Genomic DNA, 20,778 nt, shown 5'->3' with positions numbered 1-20,778 from the left:
GATTTACAATATTTCTACTTCACATAACATGGGTCTGTTTAAAGGGAGTTAATAGAAAAATAGACTTTGATACATTAAATTTTGCTATAGAGGTAAGTATTTAGAATTCAAATATTCCTACTAAATGCTTTGTACCATAGATATGTTTTGAATAAATCATTCCTTTACTGAAAATAAACCATACTACTGATCCATCATATGTACCAATTCTATTTCCAAAAATTATAATATGCAGTAGATTGAACATAGAGAAATGTATTTTTAGTATCCAAAATTAAGTCTCATGTACAAATACTTTGAATGGTAAACTAATATACAAATAAACATTTGACATCAGAAAAAGAAAGCACAATAAAGGACATTTATCGTGAATCGATCTAGAGAATTTTTTTTTTCCTAATCTAGAAACTCATAACCACCAAAGGATTTGAAAATCAGAACAGAGATCCTCAGTTTCCTCATCTATAAGTTGGGAAGTGTTTTAAAATCTCCTTCCATTTATAAAAGTCTCAAATTAATGAAAAGTTAGAATCAAGAAATAGAAAGTATAATATAAAATCATCTTCTCTTTTAACATTATCTTTTTTTTCCTTTTAGCAGTATCTTTCCACTTTTCCTTCTTCATGTTCCATGGTGAAATAGTCACATTTATTTAATTTGGTAGTAGATACTTTTCTGTAAATGAAGTCAAATGTTCAATAAGGTTGCCTTTAATCTCTCTAAAGCTAATTTAGCTTTTTAAAAAATGTATCCTATCTGACAACTTTTATCTCTTAATTTAATACACAAGCAGTCAGTCTGCCAGACTTCAGTGTCTTATTTCTGGCTATTTCTCAGCCTTATCTTCTATGAGGATCTTTCTGTCTCTGCCTTATCATGCAATTACATAGTCGTCAGTGGTTTCAGTTCTCTGTCTTCTTATAGGAGCAGCACTGATGTCAGCATATCAGTGTGACAGACTGCACAGTTCTAATGGGCCCATGCTCTTTTCTGAATGTGGTGTTGACCAATAGCATGAGAAAGTTAATTCATTTCTGATTGATTCAACACATCAAATGCTTTTCCAACCCTGATGTTTATTTCAACATTAAAAAAATGTTAAATCACAAAATCACATATAATTGTAAAATATGCAATAGTAAAAAAAATGGGGCTTTATGGAAAAATTATGCCATATGATTTAAGAGTCTCCTTTTCTCTCACTGGGAATAAACTAGCCTGACATAGTTACTTGAATAATTCATAAGAGAAGAATAAAAGATTTATCAATAAAAACAGGGTCAAGTTCTCTTGAAGAGCTTTAAAATATAAGTATATGCTGGAAAAGCATCGGAGAAGAACTATGTGTTTGAATGCTGTATTCAAATTTTCATCCTATGCTGGTCTTTGTTAATAATTTAATATAAGAAATTCCCACCCAACCACAAAGCCTGTGATATTTCACAATCACTGGTTTTTAAATATTACTCTTGGGAAAAATTTCTCTCATGCCTGTGAAATCATTTTCCACTGAATTAGGTTTTAAGAACCATTCCACTTACATAACAAGAGCAGAGATGCTTGTACAGCCTTCTGTAGCAGGGCAATGGAAAGATGCCACCACGTGGCTTCCTGTCATCTGTGTATAATGTGATGTTTGCTTCCTATGCACACATGGATATCGTATAGTTATGCTACACATGCTCATACTTGTTGATGATGTTGGTGAACAACATGAGTGTGATAAACTGCAGGCAGCCTTTTACCAGAAGTGGAAGAAGAACTGTCAGCCAATGTCCCTATACCCAGCAATCCTAATGACCATGACAGGTTGCTGCCAAATACGCAGGGGCATTCCAGAGATAGTGCAGCTGTCAAAAGCAAGACAAATGTTTTTGGAATTAGCAATAAATCATATCAGCTCTCTCAAACTTCACCTTAGTGTATTGATTATAATTAAATTAAACTAATTAGAATATAATATTGATGCACATAAATGTTGAGCTCACAGATGAGAGGCAAATGATACTGTGGATTCTTGGGGTGGTTCTAAAACTGAGAGAGATGAACTGAATTTAGAAATCTCTCCTGAGCAAATAGAGAAATGATTCCAGAGCTTTTCTACACAACTTTTCTGACCATGACAATTTTCTTCTAAAACTTTTTTTCTTTTTTTTTTAAATTTTAATTGTTTCCAAAATCCCTTCCTTCCAGGAATATCCCTCCAAGAAGTAATGGTATGATATTAATTAGTTGGTGACTTTTAATTACTTTGGTCTATGTGTGCCAGAAAGTATCACAGTACCAATTATTTAAAATATAGTGTTTGCATTTTAAATATTAATCAACATACATACATGTTGTAAAGTCTATGTGATAGTATCTTTTGAAGTGGCAGACTGCATAAAGCTATGTAGGTGCTTCTGTGTGGAACAAACACTTCTTTTATTGTGCTAAGCAGATGCCAGGGGCTCTTAAAAACTGATATATTGGGAAACCATTCCAGAGGCATGAGAGGATTGTCTCCAAGAATGCTTCTTAAAAATCAATGATTCTGAAATATCACAGGATTTTTGGAGCGGTTTGGATTTTCTATATTAAGTCATTAACAAAGACCAGCACATGATTTAGAAGGATATACTTGATAATGCATACAAAAAAAAGGATTATATTGGTTCTTAAAAATAATCACAGGGATTTTTAGCCTCATAATTTCCTACACATATTTGACAGTTTATTGTTCACAGATGATCTGATAAAAGGCAGCTCCATGAGACAGGAAAGACTCTTCTATAAATCAATTTGTTATTAGTCTTAGCCATAGCTTCAATGTCCTAGTAACTGTTAGGGTAAGAGAGCTGCAGGAATCTCTAGGAAGATATTGCATGATTTACTAATAGGAACCCATATTAAAGGGGACAGCATATTAAAGGAGGAATCATCAATACTCCTTTAGATTTTGATTTCAAGGAATGCCAAAATATACAGTATTCTACACATGACTGTTTAAAAAAACATATTTTCTATTTTGAGAATTTTTTTCTCAATCACATTTATAAAGAATACTACATGTGCAAAAGAAAATAAATATTAAATTAAAAAGTAATCATCCAATCTCTTTTACAAAGAACATTTTTTTTACAAAAAGAGACAGTAAATCAAGTCCCAATTCTAAATAGTGTTTTATGAGTTATATTTACACATGATGGGAGTTGTATTCTTAGAATTAATATATCTTAGGTACATTGTCAGAAAGGAAGAATGACGATATTTTAAACAGCCTAATTTGTAGTCAAAACTGATTTCTTAATTTGGTACAATCTGGTAACACCTGTAAAATATTCGTAATTTAAATGGGCAATGGACTTTTTCACTATAATCAATTGTGTGTATGTCTACACACATGCACACACACTATATATAGATATGCATTGAATTAAACTATGGCATTTCATAATCATAAATTTTTGAGTTGTTACTTTCCATTTTACTAAAATAACACCTGATAATACTAAAGGTTAAAACTCATTTTATAAATGTATTATGTTAAGGACTATATAGACTATGTACAGATATTAATTTTATCCCTGACAATAATGCTGTTCATAATGCAGACATTCTCACTGATTCACTGGAAAATCTTGCATTTTGCCTAATATAAGAGAATAGCAGTGACTAAATCAACGTGTAGATGTAGAACAAAACAGGCTTAAAAAAACAGTTTGATTATAAACATAAAAACAAGGATTGGAACAGAGTAAAATTTATAGGCTGGTATAGCCTACTATCCCATTAATCCTCAAATGTAAACAAAAATAAAGGTATAGTCTGTGAATGATGAAAGCTAGGATTCATGGATGGTTTGGGGTGAAAATAGTCTTTATTAAATACACTAGCAATTGACCTAAGGGCTTCCTTATAATTAAATACCTGCTCGCCTTACTACTATTAAATACATGAGCCCTTGGGGATAAAAGTAATAACATCTTTAGACGTCTTTGAAGTGCTTTACTTTTAAAAAAAAATAAGTTCTTGGAAATGTTTACATAAACAAAATTTTTAAAGGGTTTCATTCAATTCAGCATGCATATATTTTCTTTAATGGATGATGCTTCGCACTGGTTTACTACAATCAAAAGATAGCTAAGTGCCTAGCCAAGTTACTGAGGCTGGCTTTGAATTCTCAATCCTCCTGGCTCACCCTCCTGAGTTGCTGGGATTACAAGCGTGCACAGCATCCCTGGGATCAATCCCCAGTACAAAACAAAACAAAACAAAAACACCTAAATAAAATGAAATCATTGAGTCACATTGCCTTCAATGCAGTGGAAAAGACAAACAAGGTTTGAAAGAAAATTCAATAAATATTAAGAGAGAAATATGGACAGAAAGCAGAAAATGCAGTCCAAATCTGGACCTGTTTCAGTCAGATTTGATAAGTAAGATATAGTCATTAGGACACAAGATAAAAATCATAATAAGGTCTGGAGGAAAGCTAGGCATGAAAGGTAAAAAAGAAGTAAAAATGGGAATGTGGATGGGTGAACTGAAACCCATTAGGATGGACAGAAGTTCCAGAGTCTCATCACCTCAAAACTTCAAATATTGATGATGGTGGTACCTCCAAAGTGAGAGGAAGGCCCATAAATAGTAGGAATCAGGGCTGTTTACAGGTGATCCTCCGTGGATTTAAAGGGAATTCACCTGTTTATTTCTGCTTCTGTTTCTCTTTACAAAAAAAAAAAAAAAAAAAGGAGGAGGGGGTAGAAAAAATTATCTCTGTGACTCACCACCATTGGAAATATAAAAGGAAGAGATTATCAGAAAATGAGAAAGCAGTTTCAGCTTAGGTAAATTGACACATAAATTGACTTCATTGCTTGAATATTTAAGGGAAATTACATATCAAAGATGGGAAACCTGAATAACTAAAATGTTCACAGTTTGAGAAGAGCTCAATCACATTCAAACAATGTTTCTTGGTGCAGCAAGATGTGTCTGGTACCATATAGAAACACAAATGCCTCCAATTTTTATGATTTTCTATTTTATTTTGCACAGTATGTTATCTTAACATTTGAAATATTACAAAGTACCCTTCCCTGGAAATGTTCATTTTGAAAATATCAGATGGGGTTTTTCAATACCTTCAGGTTCACATGGATTTTAAATAGGTGGGGGAATGCTTAAGGTGAGGCTTTGTAGGGTATCATAAATTGTAATAGTACACATTCCATATTTTTTACCTACCATAAAAATACAAACAATTGCTTGTATTTATAATGCAACAGAAAGTTTTTTGACACATTTAAAAAACACTAACCATGTCAAAGTGAGTTTTTACCATATATAACGAAAGAACATTGTTATCATGCTTATGTTTTCCTTTTACCTATGCAAGTCAGAAAATTTTATATTCACAAATCAATTTGTCTCAGTTATAATAAATGGTTATAAAAATAAATGATCCCCCATAGGAGGTTCACACATTGATCTGAGTCACAGATGAGGAGACAGTAGAGCTGAGTTGGAGCTCACTTTGCACATGTGAACTGGTTTGTGTTCTCACCCTGACCCTGCATTGCCCATCCTGCTACATACAGCTCACTTAATGTCACCAAGTCTCAGTTTTCTCACCTACTATTAGAGGTAATGATATTCTTTAGCCCACATAGATTTATTTTACAAAAAGTCTAAATACATATTTCACACAAATGAAATGTATTGAGTATTTACCACGTACCAAGTATTGTTGTACTCCATTAAAATGTTTAAGTATATAAGCTACAGAGCCTTAAGGAAGGTTAGTTTTGCTTAGAACAATGTGTTTCTATCATCCATCCACTTGCCTCCTTATTAAAAGTGTTCCCCATAATGTTCCTTCAATTTTATTTTTGGGATGTAGACTGACAGCCGTAAAATACAATACCCTGCTTCAGCCTGTTATTTTTCTTGATGTGAAAATCACATCAAAAACTTAGGATAGCAGTCCCAGTGGTTACATAATTATAATCTACATTCCTGCCAGCATTATGACATTTCTATTTTGCTAATTCATTTTTTTCTACAAAATGCCTAGAATTGAGCATGTCCCAAGTTACTGTTGTTGACACTCAATCCTTATACATACTTTGGAGATTCTCATCTACAACTCTTGATCCACAGCCCATATTTGTGACCATCTAGTTTATATAGTTTGATTTATATAGATAAAAATATAGACAGATTTTATGTAATATAAATATATGATGTATATGTGTATATATATCAGCATCCATATTTCTCTATAATTGCATATTTAAGCACATTTACATTTAAATCTATACCACTTTGAGACATATCTGCTTTTGTAAATAATTGCTATAATCCAAGATTTTACAGAACTTACTAAATTTTAGTACCCACTAAAATGACAGATTATACCATATAGAAGAGAATACCAAACTTTGCTAGACACTTTTATGAGGAAAAATTCCAATTTCTTCTAAATTATCCAAGTACACCTGATGAGTCTTAGGTAATATTTTTAAAATCATTTTCCCACTTTTTGAGATATTATTAACAAAAATTTGCATATATTCAGGGTATACAACATAATGTTTTCATATACATATACATTGTGTAATGATTACAAATTCAAGATAATTAATATATTCATTACCTCACATAATTATCTTTTATGCAAATGGATGTGATGGGAATACTTAAGGTCTGCTCTCTTAGCAAATTTCAAATATACATTTTTATTATCTATAGTCAGTTGCCATGCTCCACATTAATTCTTCATTAGCAAATTTATCTTACTACTGTAAAATTCATACTTTTTATTCTTTTACCAACTTCTCCCCAGTTCCCTCACTTATTCTCAACCACTCATATAACTACCCTCTGTTTCTGAGTTTAACATTTTTGGATTTACATGTAAGTGCAACATTTTTTTTTTTTGGCATCTGACATTTCACTTAAACTAAACTCCTTCAGATTCATCTGTCTTGTCACAAATAACAGGAAATAATTTTAAACCATGAATAATATTCAATTCCATGTATGTGTGTGAATCAGTGTATGTGTATGTAACCCCCACACACACACACATTCTCTTAATCCAGTCCTTTTTAATAGATACTCAGGTAATGTCCAGGACTTAGCTATTATGAATAATGCTGAAATGGACATGAGAGTATAGATAGATCTTTGAAAAAGTAAAAATAGGGAGTTAATATTATAAGGGGTTAATATTAGATATATAAGGAACATATTTAACTCAATAACAAAAAATCCAAATACTCGATTAAAAAATAATAAAGGACCAAAATAGACATGATTTCAAAAAAGATCAAATAACCAACAGGTTACAAACTAAAAGGAACTTATCCTCACTGATCAAAGAAACACAAAACCACAGTGAGTTTCCATATCAAATTTGTTAGGATGGCTACTATTAAAAGGTCAAAAGAACAGGTATTGGGAAAGATACAAAGACTAGGAAATCTTTATACATTGTTGATGGGATGTAAATTGGTATGGTCATTTTGGAAAACAGTATGGATGTTCCTCAAGATAGTAAAAAAAATAAAACTATCATGTGATCTAGGAATTCTATTCTGGATATGAATTCAAAGCTAATAAAATCAAGTGGTATCTTATTCATGCTCAAGGTCTAAATTTATATGGTTCAGCTCTGGATCCCTAGTCTTTGATGTCTCCAGTCCAAGAATCCACTTTTGGTGAGTGGGGTCTTATTTCTATCAACATGGCTTTAAGAATGCTGATTTTTGTTCATGGGTTCTGTCTCCCACTTCTCCTTCGTGATCTCAAAGTAACCCCTTGGCACCTGAGTCCCTAAAGAAAATAAATCATTTTGGAACAGCGATTTATCTGACTCTGCTACACTCAATGTCACTTTTTTTTTAATTCATTAGGTCCTGAGGGCAAGGCACTGGTGTGGCCCCAAGGGGAAGTACTTCAACTTTTATTTGTAAGATTTCTATCTATAAGTTTTAGTTGTAAGAACTGGGCTATCTAGAGATTGAATCTTAAGTATACACAGCCAGTTTTCATTATCCTTAGTATTCATGTTCTATGAAGTCACCATGAACATTGAATTACCAAATACCAAAACATTGCTCATAGGAGAAATACAGATTTCAAGACTTGAGTCTCTAGTCACATTTTCATCAAAGGGAAAATCATTTTTGCTACATAGGCTCCTTTGCCAATGTCCTTGTAAAATAATCCTGCTTTGTTAGTGTTAAAACTGTGCTCCTTTGAATAATCCTTTTCCTTTATAGCACTTAGAAAATATTTTGTAAATTCTTCCACATCTTCCAGATTTTGGATGTTGCCTCACTTACAGTTTAACATTTTCCATATCCTATCACCAAGCCAGCACTAGTCATGAAGTGTTGAACATTGTAGTAAATTTGCTTAGTTTTCAACTCATAACAATTCTGTCCATGGTGCTCTTTCTTTTATTTGTTGTTCTCATGCACTCTTAAATTTTGCAAATTCCCATCTTCTCCATAGCTTTACCATGCGCTGTAGTGTTAGCTTTGACCCTTTCTGAAGTGACCTCACATACAGATCAGTGCATTTCTTTTTTCTTTTCTGAATTGAGGGTATGGTTGATTCATTAACATTGAACTCACAGCCCAAAGCACTGCAACTCAGGCCTGAACAAAGCTTTTCTAACTCACATCTTTTGTCCAAATGTCATGTTACGGGCTTCTTACACTTAGAAACACATGATATCACTTCAGCTGTATAGGGACCATTTTACCTATTTCAGTTAGAATAATTGGTGTGTATTAATTGTATTAATTAATAGATTTTATTGTCATTTCCATACCTTAATATAACATCTTAATATAACATGCTTTGATTGCATCAATCCTTACTACTCTCTCTGACCTCCCTCCCTCTCTCCTTGGTCTCCTTCCCCTTCTAAAGGAAATATTTCAAAAGGAAAATAACAAGGAAAAAAACACACAAAAAAAAACAATGCAAAAGATGTGGCAGTAAATACAGCATGGAAGGGACACTTTGTGACAGTATGAAACTTGCAACAAGAAGGCAGAGCACAGTCTTATTCACTCTGAGATGGGAGATATGAGTTCAGAGACTTAATTTTTTGTCTATTCTGCACATGCCTGGGAAAGACTGCAAAAGAACCATGAGTATTGCTTTTGTTGTTTCAAATATATTTTAGACAGTGAACTAAAATGCAAATACAGAATCTTAAAAATAAAAAGAATCCATTTTATAATGCTCTTCCCTCTATTTTGCCAGCGATATTTCATAAGGTTGTAGGTATTTTATATATCCCAGAAGAAAGAGAAAAATCAATATGAAATACATTAAATATCAGTCTTTCTACTGTCTTTCTGTTATTGACACTATTCTTGGGTATAAATTGGTTTTGATTTGGTGATGCTTTTGAATTTTTTTTCATTCAAAGGCATTTTTAGAAAATTTCAGGTCATTAAATAAAATGAAGCAATATTTTGAACATTAAACAAAAAATGTTATGAAAGATTTGTGCTTTTGCTTTGTTAGAGTTTGTTTTTCTATGAATATAAAATGACATATTTAGAAGTTTCATAATATTATAAATTACTTTTATTTTTCTTCTTTTATAAGGCATTATAAAAATATTTACTAAACCATCAATTTATTTGAATTTCAGAGCTTTTAAGAAATAGTGAATGATGTTTTCCATATGGAGATGTCAGAAGGAAATCTGCTTGGAAAAATTGTTCTTAGTGTGAAAATACCACATTTTCCCAGACCACTACCTCCATTTGCCACCCTGAAACTAGTTTCCCCTTGATCAACACATCTTTAACATACTGGTAAGAGTTTTCTTCCATTAAAGTGTACTAACAAAGTGATAATAGAAAACAGGAATTAAAACATGGGATAGTAAAACCCACACTTGTTTTCATCTTTAACTACTACTGCTTCAAATACTTAAGGAAATATTCTGTGTAAAGATTTTCCTGTATAAATACCACTGGAATATCTGCTAAAATTCAAGAATTTGTATTTTCCAAAAGTGATTTCCAAAAGATTAGTGCCTTTGACAGTTTAGTTGTTCCTTTCCACAGAGCTTCAGTGGTCACAATAAATGTGAGCAGGTCTAAATATGCTATCCCTTTAGGATATTCAGAATAAATATTATATATTACAAAGTGTCTTACGTGCAGCTTGACACTTGAGTTTGTTCTATTGACATCAGTACTTTCAAAGTTAATCTCAGCAAAAATACACTTTGAAGAAAGTGTAGGAATAATTTAAGTCAGAGGTGCCTGGTGCTGTGGCGCAAGCCTGTATTCTCAGTGGCTCCGGAAGCTGAAGCAGGAGGATCACAAGTTCAAAGCCAGCCTCAGCAAATGAGAGGCATTAAGCAACTCAGCGAGATCCTGTCTCTAAATAAAATAGAAAATAGGCTTGGGGATGTGGCTCAGTGGTTGAGTGCCCTTGAGTTTATTCCCCAGTACCCCACCAAAACAAACAAATTAATAATAATAATAGTTTAAATCAGAGGTTTTGGAGTCAGACTACCTGATTCGCTTGCTAACACTGTAAAACAGGGCAACTTGTTTGACCTTTTGTTAAATTATTTTCTTCATTTATAAAGTAGAATAATAGTAATATCAACTTTCTAGAGCTTAGCATGCATTCCGTGAGAACTCTGTCTGCCTATATTAAAATACCACAAACTATTACTATTTCACAAAGGAAAATCACCTTATGTGGTGGATAATTGGGAAAACATCATCAAAGACATTCCATAAATTTAATACTTCTTTTATGGTTTATCTTTACTTCAAAATTGAATTACATGAATCAAGTTCTTGACTTTAGACACAATTTTCTTTTGTGGATAAAAAAGTGAAACTGAGAAGACCAAATGACTTGTCCAAGGTTATACAACTCATTTGTGGAACAAATAGGTTAAGAAATAAGGTTGTATAATTACTAATTGAATGGTATTTTATCTTTACCTAGCTGCCTCTCATATACTAAGATATTCACATATTGATTCCTTTTCAATCTAATTCCAAAGACACCATGGAAAGAGAAGAGAGTTAGAAAATCAATTTTCTATTACACTAGTCATTAATGCTATCAAAAATCTTGATTTTTTTTATCACTTGTCCCTCCTTATTTATCATTGAAGCACTGCAAGGTTATGGTCCTCTATGATACAAAGATTATTTTATGCTGAAAATATTAAGTCATAAACCTTTACATTCTTCTAGGTTGTACTTCTGCCTATAGTATACTGTTTATTCATTATAATTTTAAGATTTATTTTGTGGCATGTTATTATTTTTCTTCTGATATGTGGTTTTAATTTTAAATTTATTTAACAAGAGCTCAAGATTCTGCTTTTTCCAGTGTCTATATTGATTTATAATTTAGATATTTGACTAAATAAGCTATGTTCTAACATCATTGGATTGTTGCAGATTAACATTAAATCATGCATCTCAAGAGTCTTGATGCAGTGTTTCAGACTGTCAATTATAACACCGTGTCTTAGTCTTCCAAATGCCCATGCGCTAAAGACTTCTTTCCAGTGTGTGTGGTGCTACTCAGAGGTGGTGGAACCTTTTGGAGGTAGATAGTAGTGGAAATAAGTTAGGTCTTTGGGGGCATGGCCTCAACAGATCCTGGATGTGGCCCTTTCTTCTCTCTTTCCTTCCCAGCTGATGTGAAGTGATTAGCTGTGTTCCATTGCATTGCATGCTGCTTTCCATGAGGTGCTCTCTCAGCACATGGCCAAAAGCTGTTGAGCCAGCCAACAATACTGAAACCACAAGTCAAAATTATTTTTTCACCCTTAAAAAGGTATTTATCTCAGATATTTGTTACAGAGACAGAAAGTTAACACAGACTGACTCTTTAAAAATAAAAAATCTTACTAATTCCTTATTATTTCACATAGTTTAGAATAAGAAATTTTCCAGAAGTCGATTCCTATTAAAATAATAATATAAAGTATGCCTACAAATTCATTAGAAAATGGTGACTATGCCAAGAGAAACACAGACACATAACTTGAACAGGAAAATTATACATTTTTTTGAAATCCAGTAAGCACATTAAATTATTTAGATTTTAAAATCTAAACAACAAGAGAGATAAACAGGGAGCCTACATCCTGGGAACAAATCTTTACTCCACACACTTCAGATAGAGCCCTAATATCCAGAGTATACAAAGAACTCAAAAAATTAGACAATAAGATAACAAATAACCCAATCAACAAATGGGCCAAGGACCTGAAAAGACACTTCTCAGAGGAGGACATACAATCAATCAATAAGTACATGAAAAAATGCTCACCATCGCTAGCAGTCAGAGAAATGCAAATCAAAACTACCCTAAGATACCATCTCACTACAGTAAGATTGGCAGCCATTATGAAGTCCAACAACAACAAGTGCTGGAGAGGATGCGAGGAAAAGGGTACACTTGTTCATTGTTGGTGGGACTGCAAATTGGTGCAGCCAATTTGGAAAGCAGTATGGAGATTTCTTGGAAAGCTGGGAATGGAACCACCATTTGACCCAGCTATTCCCCTTCTCGGTCTATTCCCTAAAGACCTAAAAAGAGCATGCTACAGGGACACTGATACATCGATGTTCATAGCAGCACAATTCACAATAGCAAGACTGTGGAACCAACCTAGATGCCCTTCAATAGACGAATGGATAAAAAAAAATGTGGCATTTATACACAATGGAGTATTACTCTGCATTAAGAAACGACAAAATCATAGAATTTGGAGGGAAATGGATGGCATTAGAGCAGATTATGCTAAGTGAAGCTAGACAATCCTTAAAAAAACAAATGCCAAATGACTTCTTTGATATAAGGGGAGTAACTAAGGACAGAGTAGGGACGAAGAGAAGGAGAAGAAGATTAACATTAAATAGGGATGAGAGGTGGGAGGGAAAGGGAGAGAGAAGGGAAATTGCAGGGAAAGGGAAGGTGATCCTCAGGGTTATACAAAATTACATACAAGAGAATGTGAGGTGTAAGGGAAGAATAATACAAGTGGAATAAAAGTTTTACAGTAGAGATGGTTGAGAGAAGAGGGGAGTGGAGGGGAGGGGAGGGGGGATAGTAGAGGATAGAGAGCAGAATTCATCAGACACTAGAATGGCAATGTGTAAATCAATGGAAATGTAACTGATGTAACTGATGTGATTCAGCAATCTGTATATGGGGTAAAAATGGAAGTTCATAACCCTTTTGAATCAAATTGTGAAATATAATATATCAAGAAAGATGTAATGTTTTGAACGACCAACAATTAAAAAAAAAAGAGTGTACTACAGGGATACTGCCACATGGATTTTTATAGCAGAACAATTCACAATTGCTAGACTGTGGAACCAACCCAGATGCCCTTCAATAGATGAATGGATAAAAAAAATGTGGCATTTATACACCATGGAGTATTACACAGCACTAAAAAATGACAAAATCATGGAATTTGCAGGGAAATGGATGGCACTAGAGCAGATTATGCTAAGTGAAGCTAGCCAATTCCTAAAAAACAAATGCCAAATGTCTTCTTTGATATAATGAGAGCAACTTACAACAGAGCAGGGAGGAAGAGCAGGAAGAAAAGATTAACATTAAACAGAGATATGAGTTGGGAGGGAAAGGGAGAGAAAAGGGAAATTGCATGGAAATGGAGGGAGACCCTCATTGTTATACAAAATTATATATAAGAGGTTGTGAGGGGAATGGGAAAATAAACAAGGAGAGAAATGAATTACAGTAGATGGGGTAGAGAGAGAAGATGGGAGGGGAGGGGAGGGAGGATAGTAGAGGATAGGAAAGGTAGCAGAATACAACAGTTACTAATAGGGCATTATGTAAAAATGTGGATGTGTAACTTATGTGATTCTGCAATCTGTATTTGGGGTAAAAATGGGAGTTCATAACCCACTTGAATCTAATGTATGAAATATGATATGTCAAGAACTTTGTAATGTTTTGAACAACCAATAAAAAAAGTAAAAAAAAATCTAAACAACAAATTGAAACAAAATCAATTTCTATAGGATATTAGTACATGCAAGGAAGTAGCCACCTGCCCAAAATACTTTTACAATTCACTTTTATGAATTGCTAGGCACAAAGTTTCTGAAAGCTACTTGGACATTCTCCCAAACCTTAACCTATGATGAGAAGAAAGATGTTGATAAAACTGTATTGCACAAAGTTGCTTATAAAATACAGATTTAGAAATTTCCAAAGTTAAGAGCATATATTAAAAGCATGATGGCACATAGACTATTAAAAAAGCAATGATCAAATGGATTTCATAGAAATTTGCTATTTGATGTAACTTTAAATTTAGATATATTAAAAAATGCCTAGCTAAGATTACAAAAATATATTAACAATATCAGTTTTCAGGTAGTGTGACTATGGAGGATGTTAGTGTGTGTGTGTGTGTGTGTGTGTGTGTGTGTGTGTGTGTGTTCTTCAGCTATACTACTTAAAGAATAAAAGTTTTGTCTGTTTAAAACTTTTATCTCTAGCTAGTCATGGTGGCGTGCACTTATAATCCCAGATACTCAGGATGCTGAGGCAGGTTGATAGGTGGAGGCCAGTCTGGACAACACAGAAAGAAACTGGTTATTATTATTATTATTATTATTATTATTATTATTATTCAAATGAATAAATAATATCATTATACTTTAATAATTATATTATACTATTTACTTGTATGGAGAAATCAAGGGTCTAACATAAAATCACTGATGATTCATGATTTCAAAACCATGCTTATAAAACTAAAGTTTGAAAATATGATTTTACTCTAGAAATATCAGATAAGGACCTAGGAACATGGACAGAATTTGCTTCTGGCAATTTGTTAAAACTGTAACCATGCAAGTAGAATTAAAAATAGTTTTCATCCAAATTAACATCTTAGTATCATCTATATTATCTTAAAAGATAATAAAGACTATATTTATTCTTTTGCCACATTTTTGACTGACTGCTCATAAATATCCATTTGCTAAAGGTAAATGTAATATTTTTAATGTATAAGTATAATGATATTTTAAAACATTACTTGAAATAACGTATCTATAAATTTTACTATTTCCCATTCTAGTTTATGGATTTTATGGACAATATGATCATGTGTATTCTATAAACAACTTATTTTTCCTCATATTATCCTAACATTAATCTATGTCCTTATAATATTTTGTCCATTCTTATTCTGAATGCACAAATGCAATGAATTTGTACCTGGTTTCCTTTGACAACTAATTTTTTTTCAGGACAATTTTATTTAGTGCAAGCATTTCATGAAAGGAAAGAGTCATCACTTTAGCTTTCATTCAATAAGCTGGCCATTTTTGCAAGTGATATATTATGCAATCTATAAAAAAGGTCTTTATAACAAGAGAGGGTAATAGCATGGGACCAGTCATGCATGGCAGTGCCCACACAGTAGGCAAGCACCTGGGGAAACAAAACCCAATGATATAGTGCCTTATTTGGTTTGCAAAGGAACTGTTTATTTTATAGTAATTTATACCAATCTAAGTATAATAAAAGATTAATATAGCTATTATACCTGTTTTTTTCCAACTAGTAATGTATCCTAGTTACAAACTGAAAAATGCCCAGTATACTGCAATGCTTTCTTCTTTTCCAAAATTCTTTTGTTCAAAATATCTTAATACCTAAAAATAGGAAACGGGATATTATTCACATATAAGCGATGGGACATACTCTCATAAAAAATGAGGTCTCTCGAACTCTTTAGAAATGGAGGAAAAGGGCAGAGATAATCTTATTAGTGTTAGCAGGAATTTAAACATAAAGGATGCCAGATTGTTATACCTATATGTAATCCATCTTCCTGGGAGTTGTTGACCTTTGGAAAGGGCACTTATTTCTGAGAGTTACCTAACTTCACACAGTGAAAATTCTCTTTATAAATACTCATGTGTTACAAATAATTGGGGTTGTCAACTTTTTTGTGTTCCTATCATCATCCACTATATGCATCTGAAGTTGTTAAAAAGTCCTTCATCTGCTCTTCAGATTTCCTAATTCCATTCATATTAAGAACTATGCTTAATTTTCTATCTTTATCATACACCTGAAAAGATTATTAATCAAGTCATCACATTGATAACTGAATCCATAAACTTTCCGAAATAGATCTTTATGAATTAGGTAAGCTCCATTCAGTTCATATTTCTCATGCCTGAACAGACTTCAAAGAAAAAGTTTTCTCAACAATTCAAACATGAAATAGATATATGTGTTATGCAAAATATTTAATTTGACTATTTTCAAGTGTGTTTTTAGTTTCATTACATGATAATCACTCACAAAATTTTATTTAACTTCAAAATAATATGTGTTAGATTTTTATTACTTGTGTTTAATTTCAATGGCATAGAAGCAATGCATTTTTGTAAAAAATACTTTTGAATATTTTCATCTCACAATAAATCCCTGCTTACAAGTAAAATTGAGAAAGGAAATGGGCCTGAAATTGAACTCTGGTCATGTACCTTACCATATTTATTCTTCAGTTTACCTTCACTCTACCAAAAGTGCATTTGAAAAGGCTCCCCACTTGTGTTTTTTATCTACAGTGCCCCTTTGAAAGTAATTGATCTAACCAATCTGCAGTTGTTTATGTTAATGATCACTTTCTTTTATTAAATAAATTACTGGTTGTTTTCCAATTCTTATATTATATAATTTTCATCTTAATTCTTAGTTTTTGTTTCTAGCCTCTCTATAATTTTTTATCACCAGAATGGGAATAGTAAATATACTTCGAACTTCAGAGTAATTGATTGACAGGCAATGACTCTCTTTTGGGAAGGATCTGAGACCTAATAAATCCTAGTAAATCCTAATTCTTTTAACTATAACCTCCCAGAAATCCTTCTAACAGAAATAGGTGCTTCTTCTCATCTCTGTTTCATAGGAACTTGCATAAACTTTTATTACAACTCATATCACATCATAGTATTAACTTTTATTTGCATGACAATTTAGCTCAATACATTAACTCTGATCCAGGGACTTTAATGCTCAGATCTAGGTCCCCGATCCTAGCTCAGTGCCAGAGAAGCCACTCAGCAAGTACTTTTAAATAACTGAATAATCTGGAAAATAAATGAATAGAGGTTAAATCTAGAGCTTTGATGTCTATGCTCAGAGGTTTAGACTATTTGATAAAAGATTTAGAACAGGAAAAGGATTGGATTTTTTTTGCTTGTTTTTCCACATATAATTGTGTAGATCATTAAGCACTGTGTTAATGACTTAAAAAGAAGTAAGCTGAAAGGATTTCCTGTTTTTGTGATATTTTTATTGAGAAGAGAAAGTTTTTGTTAATGTCTAGAAACATTAACTGCCCCTAGCACAATCTTCTGAGAAGAGGAAGAGAAAATGACCCAAACTAGCAGAGTAAATTTTATTTTATTCATTGTGGAAATGTATGACTTTTATCAACAATATTTTGAGAGCAGAGATTATACTTTATCTTTCTGAATATATCTATGGAATCTAACAGAATATTCAAGACAATATGACCTCTCAAAAATGCCTTAATACACACCAGACATTCCTCTATATTCATTGCCCCATTTCGCATATTATAATTTGAAAACTCAATCTACTGTGAGGACTTGATAGTTGTTGGGTGATCATTGTGGTGAAAACAAATGGAGTATATCTATTCCAATCTACTTTGTGTTTTTTTCTAAATAGAAAAAATAAAGTGGCATAAACATGTAATCCTAATCTATTAATGTGTAACTTCAACACATCTTAAAATTTATTTTCAGTGTAATTAGTGCCACTTAATGCATGTTACCAAAAATAAATATATCTATCCCAGATTAGATGTAGTATTTTTGTATAATTGGATTTCCTAATACTGATATTTGTCAACCCACAGAAAAGTGTATTGGTTTTTTTAAAAAAGAAAGTGTATTTGGAAATAAAGTCAGATGGAAAAGTCATTTTTAAAATTCCCGTTTTGTCACTTTCTCTGATAAAAGATGGCCATATCACCCTTTTTTGGCCCCACATTTCCCAGTACCCCTCTCCAGAGCTGGGCAAAGTAAATAGGAATTTGGTTTCATGCCTGAAACAATTAGACACTTGAAGGTGGCATAACCTCTCACCTAGACTGCAGGGTCTGGCTCTTATTCACAATGCTCCTTTCTTCTCACTGTATCCAGGTTCCCTCCCCGAGGAACCACCAGTTCTCATGGGTGGCACTTGGTTTTTCTCTTCTCTCCAGCTGACTAAACTTTTTTTCTGTACCAGTTAATTTTTCCAACTATTAGAATAAAGGCAGTTTTCTAAAAAAAAAAAATAAATAAAAAATAAAAAAAATTATTTTCAAATATCAGAGGCTATCAGCGAAAAGAAACAGAAGCATCTGTATTACAAATTATTAATATTTGATCATTTGCTATAAGAACAAAGCAGCTAGCAAAGAGAATTCATTTTCCCCCACATACCTCATAATGATAGCAGATATTTGGATACAGGTCTGACTAATTTAGATGGGGCTACTTGGAATTGGTTTGTGAACAGGTTTACCACAGTTGCCTTAAAGCATTACCTATAATTAAGCCGCTAACATGTCTTTGTCAAATTGCTTTAAAAGTATGACTATCTAAATCTCAGAAATAGACAAATACAAATAGTTCTCATGACTACTAAAAAATGAAAAATAAAATCCCACATATTGATAATTTGCACAAATTGCTGTAAAATTTTTAGATTTTGGTTGTGTGTGTGTGTGTGTGTGTGTGTGTGTGTGTGTTTGCATATTAACCTCCAATAAATTGTGGTCTGAATACACACAATAAATTGTGCACCCTGAAATTTCATATGTTGGTATTCTAACCTCTAGTGTGATAGTATTAGGAGGTGAGGCTTTTGAGAAGCGTGTTAGTATTAGGAGGTTGGTCTTTTGAGAAGTGATTAGGTTGTGAGTGCTTTCATGAATGGAATTAACAGCTGTAAAAGAAGCCCAAGAGAGATCTTTCACTTCTTTCACAGAGTAAGGAAACAGTGAAACGGTGCCATCTATGAAACAGAATATAGACCCACACCTGACATTGAATCTGTTGACACTTTTGTCTTGGGTTTTTCAGTCTCCATAAGTTTGAGAAACAATATTCTGTTGTTTGTAAAATACCTACTTGTTGTTTGTAAAATACCTACTGTGCAGTGGCACAGGCCTGTAATCCAGCAAGTCAGGAGTCTGAGGCAGGATTGCAAGTTTGAGCTCAGCCTCAGCAATGTAGGAAGAATCTGCCTCAAATAATAATAATAATAATAATAATAATAATAATAATAATAATAAATAGCTTAGAAGTAAAACACCGCTGTTTTCAATCCCCATTACAAAAAAAATCTGTTATTTTATTGATGTGCTTACTTTCATAATTTATTTCAAATTTGTCAATTTACATGTTGCATCCTACTGTTTCTGTTCTAATAATTTTGTAAGAAAAACATATATCAAAATATCTAATAAGTTTGAACTGTATATATTATTCTCTGTGTTTATTTATACATTGATATTGATATCTATGTACATATACATATTAAGAATGGAATTAAAATCTTCTATCATAGAATATTTTATTTCTAATTAATTCAAACTAGCACTAATTTAACTAAATATTGTATTTGATACTTATGAGTAAATACTTATGAACTAGTAAATATAATCTTTATTGTACAACATTCACAGAAGGTAAAAGTAGGACAAATTTGAAAGGAAATTTCCAGTAATGAACTTGATTTTACACATCATTCTTGGCTGATATAAGCGAAGTATTAACAAATTTAGCAAAACAGAATATAATTTGACATTGAAAAATTATAACTAATTTCATAAGTATTTATTTTATTTAAATTTCTAGAGATTACAATAAATGGCTACAATTTGACACACTTTTTAATGTGAGAGAAGAAAAGTAGCATTGTTTCCCACAGTCCTTCACTTGATCATATGAATGCAACCTTGAAAGTAGCTTAAGTGGCAGAGAAATTTTATCAGTGATTTCAGAAGAAGTCTTGAAATATAAAATAAGAGACTTGTAAACTTTTATCTTTATATCAGATGATGAGTTGCCTCTATATTTATTTATTTTGTGTATTAAAATCCAATTCAGGAGAAGGAAAGACCCAAGATGGCTAAATAGAACTGCCTTGTGCTTCCTTCTGTTGCAGGGGAGAACCAAGACAACAAAAGAAAGACTGTGTTTTAAAGAAAGTGATGGAGAGAAAACTCTGAAAATGGATTAGAAGTTATGGGAACCCTGAACATCACAGGGAACTGAAAAGGTAACATAGAGAAAGCAATAAAGCCTATTGCATCTTATACTCTGCCTTCCTGGTGGGGCTAGGGCTGGGAAGTAGAGATGTGGTGGCTCCTCATTGCCAGGAATAGTAAGTGGGAAAGTACAATTTTACCCCCATCATAGCAACACACTTTCTGTGTTAAATACAGGAAAATTTTACAGTCCTCACAAATTTTAAACACAGTTTGGGAAGCTGGCTGGGATCAGGATGACTGCTTCGCTATAAAGAAAGAATTCACATTGGACCTCCCTTGTCAACTCTCAGAATCTAAACTCTACAACAACCTCTTCCAGACTGTCTATCCCTAGGCCAGACACTCTGTATTTGTGCACCTCGTAGGTGGAGAAGCACACCTCAGCATTCTACAGTTCCAGGACTTACTGC

Source organism: Urocitellus parryii, unplaced genomic scaffold, assembly GCF_045843805.1.
Source record: "Urocitellus parryii isolate mUroPar1 unplaced genomic scaffold, mUroPar1.hap1 Scaffold_49, whole genome shotgun sequence".
NCBI classification, from domain to species: domain Eukaryota; kingdom Metazoa; phylum Chordata; class Mammalia; order Rodentia; family Sciuridae; genus Urocitellus; species Urocitellus parryii.
Note: the sequence above shows the minus strand (reverse complement) of the source record.